Here is an 8,113-nt window from a genome sequence, read left to right on the forward strand (position 1 = left end):
CCTTTACGCATATCCCTATACCGACACTCCGCCTTGGGAGATGAATTCACCTATCAGTCAAGCAGAACTTATTCCGATTATTAAAAACCTAATTCCCAATCACGAGATCCAGACTATTTTGGCTGAACGGATTTCAAAGTTGTACCCTAATCACGGAAAAATCGATTGTGATGGATCTTTCCAGGGTGAGAGAACTAGAGCAGGAGTTGTTATCCCATCACTGGACCCTAACCTTTATTCACCCCTTCTATTGGGATCTTCTATTTTGTCCGCCAAATTATGTACCATTCGCCTGGCCCTAGATGTTCTTATAAATTATAGCATTGTAGCTGAAAATATTCTATGCCTTTCTGAATTCAAATCCGCAATACTATTGCTCAAAGAAACTAATAGAATTGCCAATGATAAAGACTTATTCAATATTATTAGACAGCTTCGGAACCTTCAGGCCAAAGGCAACCAGATTTATTTCCAAGATGTTCCAAGCCATAAAGACATCAATATGTTGATGCCGCTGATTTACTAGCAGCCAAGGCTTCTTTGTTAAACAGAAGTCCTCCCTCTGACTTCAGTCCACGAGACATTATTAAGCAAAGATTTAATGTTAATCAAAGTAAATTGTTTTTGTCTCTCTTTCAAACTAGATTGCATACAATGCTATATTACCGTCTGAAATAAGGTGCCCCTCTTCTCAATAGTTTGATATTTAATTGGAAGTTTATATCATTCCCCTCTACGCCGTGTCTGCTTCTCAACTGAGAAAGCTATCCAGCATGTATTATTTGATTGTCAGCCACTGACTGTGGAGACTATTTCCCTTAAGTGCCTCTGCTAGACGGCTAACATACCAAATACCTACACTGAAATCCTGAATTCTAATCTGTCTTGGCACATTGATAGAAAGGTGTTTAAGGCGTCTATTGATATATTAAAGAAGAGAAGAATTGATTAGTGATCACTAAAGCACAATGAAGATATCGATAGAAAAGGGACTGATTCATCAAATGAATTGGAATGGGCAGAAGAGAGTAGGAGTAAGTGGGAAGAGATTGATAGGTACCGGCCAGCCTATAGGCCTTAAACTCACGCCCTTTTCCCCCAAATACATCCGATAAAAATTTTGAAGTTGCCATTTTGTTAAAAATAGTTCAAAGATCATATAACGCAAACTCAGGGGTCGACAAAAGCCCCCAGGGCCCGGGGAAAGGCTTGGTAAGTTATGTCCTGGGGGCAAATATGGTTCCTATAGAAGGGATCCTCGTAAAAACTTCAGAGAGGGCTCGCTTGATTGTTCTAGCTCAAGTTCTAGCTGATTGTTCTAGCTGAAAGTTCTAGCTCACTTTTTAAGAATCAAAAGTGATCAGAGGGCAACTAGCCGCCCACATCCTTTTCCCCCCAAATATATCCGATAAAAATTTTGAGATAGTCATTTTATTAAAAATAGTGCAAGGGTCAGATAAAATTTCCTGCGTCGACACAACCCCCAGGGCCCGGGGGCAGGCGTTGTAAGTTATGCCCTGGAGGTATATATGGTTCTTATGAGTGGGATCCTCGTATATACTTCAGAGAGGGCTCATTTGTTTGGAAAGTGAAAGCTCTAGTTCACTTTTTAAGAGTCAAAAGAGATCGAAGGGCAAATAGCCTCCCTCCTTCCACGCCCCAAACGCATTCAATACAAATTTGAGATTTCCATTTTGATAGAAATAGTTAAAAGGTTAGTTAATAAAAGTCTGATGTCGACACAACCCCCCAGGGAACGGGGGAAGGCGTTGTAAGTTATGCCCTGGGGGTATATAATTATGGTTCTTATGGAAGGGATGGTCGTATATACTTGATAGAGGGCAAATTTGTTTGAAAAGTGAAAATTCCTCCTCAATTTTTAAGGGTCAAAAGAGATCAGAGGACAACTACCCCCCCCCTTTACGCCCATTTTTCCCAAATGCACCAGTTAAAAATTTTGAGGTAGCTATTTTGTTATAAATAGTTAAAAGGCAGATAACAAAAACTCTGGTGTCAGCACAACCCCCCAGAGTCTGGGGAAAGTCTTTGCAAGTTACGCCCTGGGGGCATATAGGGTTCTTATGGAAGATATACTCGTATAAACTTCAGACAGGGCTCATTTGACTAGAAATTGAAAGGTCTAGTTCATTTTTTAAGAATCAAAGATATATGGCTATTAAAAGTGAAAAAAAAGGATTTCTATCTTGGCAGTCCAGTGGTGTATCATATTTCTGGGGGAGGGGGCAGATGCCTCAAAGAATGTATTTTAAAGCCAAAACACCTTAAATCTCGTTCAGCCTCCAGATAAGTATAGAGTAAGTTCTAAGCAAGTGAGAGGGGGGTTGAGTAAAAATTGATATTGAATTCATCTTTATTTAAGATATATTTCTGGTGTACTCTTTTATTATGACAGTTAAAACTAACTCTTAACCCTAAAACAAGTATTTTTTTTCGAATAGTAGGGTTCCCCCTCCTCAACCGATCCCCCTTCTTGTGGTCTTAGAATTTTCGAAAATGGCCAATCGACCGGAAATTGAGAGTTTTAGTGCTTATTTTAAAGGCCAAAAGAGACAGTATATTTGTTACTGTGAATGTCCGAAATCTGATTCATGTTGACATTCTTCGGTGAATGTCAGAAATTCTCTTTTCTCCGCTTGGATTCAATTAGCTTTCTCAGTTTTGTACCATCTTTGACGATAAAAGTTAAAGTTACGTTAAATTAAATTAGGTTATAAATCTCGGAAATGGGTTACAAACCTAACTTAACCTGTCACCATCAAACCTTGCATAAAACTGAAAAAGTTGACTGGCAACGCCAACTAAACCTAAGGAGAATAAAAATGTATTTCGGACATTCATCGGTGAATGTCGACATTCACAAAATTCGGACATTTACGGTAACATATTCACAAGCACCGATCCTAATTTTTTATTTTTTTTGGAAACTAAGATTTCTAGTAACTTTTTTTTAAATAAAAGGTGATTGGTGGGCAACCAGCTCCCATCCTAGAATCTTTTGTTTACATCCAGTGTTTTTGTTACCAGTGTAGGACATCTGATCAACGTTTGATGTACCCATTTTGTTCCGAATAGCTGAAAATATGAATAAATTTGCTTCCAAGGATAACAAAAACCTATAGTTTCTCTGATAAGGGCCGTAAATTGTACGAACTGTCAATTATATACGTTATTATAGATGTTAAAAGTGAAAAGGGGGGGCATGATTTTGGGAGTCCAGTAGCGTGACAATTACAAGGATAAATTAAATGGTAAAAACAATCATAAGCGTTTTGTTGTGGAAAGAGGGAGGGCCTAGGGGTCCTGAAATAAGCCATCAACTCTTTTTCCCTGATCAATTTAAAACACACCCGTTAGTCCTTGGGCCAAGGGGAATAATGTGAAAAACATTATTTCAAAATTTGTCTCTTTGAAATTGGTGCCTCCTGTAACAAAAGGGGCTAAAAAAAGGGCGATATTTTTTGAATGGCCTGAGAATTATATGAAACTTTGCAATAAGAGGACCCCAATGCAGAAAAAAAGTTGTTTCCCATGTAATGCAGCCCAAAAAGGACAAAAAAACTGCCAAACGCCTTTTTACCACCCTCTTCAAATGGAAGGGGCTAATCAAAATTAGGTCTCTAATGTATAGTTAGTCCCTCGGTACTTTTGGAAAGGTATATCACATGAAAGAACTCCAAACTTACAAACTCGGGAGGAGACTCATTCGACAGTAAATTGAAAGCTCTTGTTTCCTTATAAAGGCCAAAAGGTACTGGAAGGTAGTCAGCTTCCCTCTTGATTAAATTTCTGCTATTCTGTACTTCTTTAACCCCTCTGATATCGAGTCAAATTTTGATGTATCTTTTTTGTTCAAAAACTTTGAAATATCTAATAAGTTTGCCTGTGGAGTTCACATCACCTCACACTACTACTACTACTACAAACATCTCACCACAGCACCAAGCCGCCTGAGGTCAACACAGCTCCGCACGCTCTTCCTCTATCCCAATCTATTCAAAGCCTCCCTTTTTAAACCCTCTCACGAAGTTCCCATTTCCTTTAAATCTTTTTTTATGACGTCCTCCCACCCCAGACGAGGACGACCTGCTTTCCGTTCAGCCCTAAACGCTTGGCCGAAAAGAAAAATTTTCGGCAATCTGCCATCCTTCATCCGCACAACGTGCCCTTGCTATCTCAACCTTTCTTTCATTATAGCCCTAAAGAGCGGTATTGAACCACATTTTTCGTACAGCCTATCGTTTGAAATACAGTCAGTCAGCCTAATACCCAGAACATTCCTTAAGCAATTTCTCTGGAAAACGTCTAGCAAATCTTCATCCGCTTTTCGAAGCGCCCATGCTTGAGAGCCATATTTAACTACTGTCATCTTGGTTATTCTAATCTTGGTTTGTAGACTTGTCTTCCTATTCTTCCAAACTTTTTTTAATTGTGAAAAAACACCCTGAGCCTTGGCTATCTACTTTTAACATTTTCACTGCTCCCACCATCTTTACTAATAATACTACCAAGATAAGGGAAGCTACCCATTTGATCAATATTTTCATTACCCAACGTCACCTTTTCATCTTCACTTATTCCTAGCCTTAGTGACTTAGTCTTCTTAATATTAGTTTTCAAACCTATTCTAGCACCACGAACTCGCAAAACCTCTAAAAGTTCATTCATTTTGCTCATACTTTCCTCTACGATGCTTAAATCATCAGCATAATCTAAGTCAAGGAGACTTTTTCCTCCTCATTTGATTCCGTGGTCTCCCATTGCCTTTCCAGTGCTCCTTAATACAAAATCCATCAAAATAATACATATAAAGGGAGATAGAATACACCCCTGCTTAACTCCTGATTTAATACAAAACCAGCTGCTGACCTCATTTTCTACCTGAACCACAGCAGTGCTATTCTCGTACATAGCACTAATCACTTTAATGTATTTGTCTGGTATACCATACAAGGATGAAACCTTTGCTAAAGCTCTTTTATCAACAGAATCGACGCTTGCTCATAATCTATAGAACTAAGGACCAAAGGTGTTTGACAACTCAGGCACCTAACAATTATTATCTTAAGAGTGAAAATCTGGTCGAAGGATCCTCTATCTTTTCTAAAACCGCACTGTTCTTTTCTTAAAACTTTGTCTGCGGCATGTCTCAGTCAAAAAAGTATCATATTACTAAGTAATTTGCTACCTACAGAGACCAGACTAATGCCTTGATAATCACCTTTCTTGTAAATTGGCTTAATTAAGGTTTTCCCAAAATCATTTGGTACTTCCCCTTTTTCAAAAATCATATTCATAATCTTCTGTAACTTATTTCTAACCTCAGAGCCACCATATTTAAGAAACTCATTTACTACCCTATCAGCACCTGGAGCCTTATTATTTTTCAATCCTTTTAGTACTGTTGTTAATTCTTCCTTGCAAAACAAATCTTCCTTCACATCCAAAGTATCACAAACTTTTTCATTTTCCTCTATATCTTTACCTGCAACTCTATCTTTGTTTAGCAAATTCTCAAAATGTTCTGCCCATCTCTCTTTAATTCTTTCCTTATCGCTAGTTGTGGCCCTATTTCTATCTTTAACTGGTCCAATTCCGTATTGTCTACTCCCTCACAGCCCCAATGCTAAATTTTATCTTACCTTGCTATTATAGATGAGCCCCCAGAAAAATATTACGCCCCCCGAAAAGCACACAAGAAAATTAAAACAAAACAAAATATAAAAATAAACACTATAAGGTATTCCTTATCACATATTCTGGCTATCCTTGGTAGAATATATCAAAATTTACTCTTGTTTCATTATTTTTATTTGTATTAATTTCTCTGTGGCTGCTTAATTATCCATGTAAGGGGGGGGGGATTTCCCCCACCAGTGACTACGGTAAGGTTTCAGTTTTTATCGCAATGCTCAAAATTGAACGCAATGCGATAAAAGTATAAAAGTATAAATATATAGAATAATAAAAGCACTGAACACGGACAAATTAATCAAAATTGCATATTATGAATTAGGGCTCACCCAAATCATGGGTCAGAGGGCTCACTATTCCGCAATCTATTAAATCAATCCTGCAATAATTAAAAGAAGTATTTTCGAGCATCTTAACGTCTTCCAGAACTCGAGCGGTCTAAAATTCTACAGCCCGAAGAGTGTCTAATCTCCTAAATCGGAAACAAGGAAGATAAGTGAAGTTCCGCTCCGGGATGGGTCTCCAACCTCTTCCTCTCCCCCCCTCCCACTGTATAAAATAAATTTTTCTACTTTATGCCAATTACACTGGGGACCCCCCCCTACCCAAAAGACTTTAACAAGGTAAAGTCTTGTAATAACTAGAATAAAGTTAATAAGTTTAATCATAATTTAATAAGAACTAGCTAAAGAATTGGCTATCGAATTACTCCCAGAAATTCTGTCAAACTGAAAATTCTAAAATGCTCAAAATTACTGCCATATTTAAAATAAGGTTGGAATACATACTTTGCGATAGATGCTAAATTGCTGTGGCACAAAAAATCCGATAATGGTCAAATCAAAATGATCTTGTTGTCTCTGAGTCAACAATTGAAATAGTCTAACCACTCTTTTTTTTAAGCTATTCTTTCGTTCCATTCAACGTTGCGTGAATAAATCAAGTATGATTTATCAGAGGCATGTATTCACTTTGCTTATAGCAAAGGCCATAAGGCTTCAATGTTTTATTATTGTTAATTAAGAAAACCTTGAATAAAAAGAAGTTTTCTGAAAAAAATGAAGAGCCATAACGAACTTAGGACCAAAAGAAATTAATCCCTATTATACTTAAAACTCAAGAAGACCAGAAATTACTTATAAAGAATAAACAAAACCCCAAACGAATATAAAATAAAATTAACTATCTTACAAACATAAGGATAACAGGTGCAAACATAGATGAATGAATAAATCTCATATAGCTCAAATATTTTTTATTTTCCCTCCAGAGGTGGTTCTATCAAAGGGGTAATCGTAGACTTTGAAAAAGGCCCATTAGGTTTAAATTGAAAATTTTAGCTCCGTTTTTAAGAGTCAAGAGTAATCGGACGGTAGGCAACCCCCTCCCACGCCGTTTTTTTTCTAAATGCTTCCGATCAAAATTTTGAGTTATTTTGAGTTAAATCTCAAACAGCTAACGTTCCAGGCTTGAATACCCCCCCCCATCCTGGTAGAATGGTTTGTAAGTTAGACTAGCTGCCCATCGTTTACATAATAAAGCTTCTACTGTAGAATATAAGGTTTTTGTGAAAGGACAGTCGTATTAACTTTTGAGGGGGCTCATTTGATCGTAAAATGAAACTTCTACTTCTTTTTTAAGAGTCAAAGTGATCAATGGGCAACTATCCCAAGTCCCACTTTTTCAAAGGGCATCAGATCAAAATATTGAGATTGCCATTTTTTCAAAAAGTTCAAAGGCCAAATAGCTATGCTTCAAGGGTTGAACCATCCGCCCCCAGCCCTGGGGAAATGATTCTGAGTAACAGAATTTGCTTATGGTTGATTTGACACTTTGTTTGCGTCAATACTTGGATTTTGTGATTTATGTGGCGACATCGATTTATGGTGCAAGGGCTGTAAGTTATGCAAGTTGCTTATTGTTACTTTGATACTTTGTTTACTTTGTTATTTTTTTACTTTGACATTGTTACTTTGCTAGTAGTTTTGATGCTTTGATGAACGTTTGATGTTGAAAAAAAAGTTTGATTTTGAAATAAGGAATATTTAAAAACTTGGAATTTTTTGCAATCAAATACGAGGAAACACTAATTAAAAAACTTTCTGAAAAAGAAATTTTTCAAAGAAAAATAAAGACCATTTTAAACTTAAGGTCAACAGATACAAATACATGTTAAAATTCATATTCAAAACGACTGGAAATTACTATTAAAGAATAAATGAAACCCAAAACAGGCAAAAATTATATAAACAATCATAGCAAAAAAACATGCAACAAGTAATAATATAAATGAATAAATAAATCTCAAAGCAAGCAATGCTTAAATTGAACATGCAAATCAAGCTTAAAACTGAAAAAATATTTTGCTACCGAAGTATTAAATAAACAATCATAGCAAAAA

The sequence above is a fragment of the Artemia sp. Qi Xiang Cuo genome, chromosome 3 (genome assembly GCF_049724085.1).
Source record: "Artemia sp. Qi Xiang Cuo chromosome 3, ASM4972408v1, whole genome shotgun sequence".
NCBI lineage: Eukaryota > Metazoa > Arthropoda > Branchiopoda > Anostraca > Artemiidae > Artemia > Artemia sp. Qi Xiang Cuo.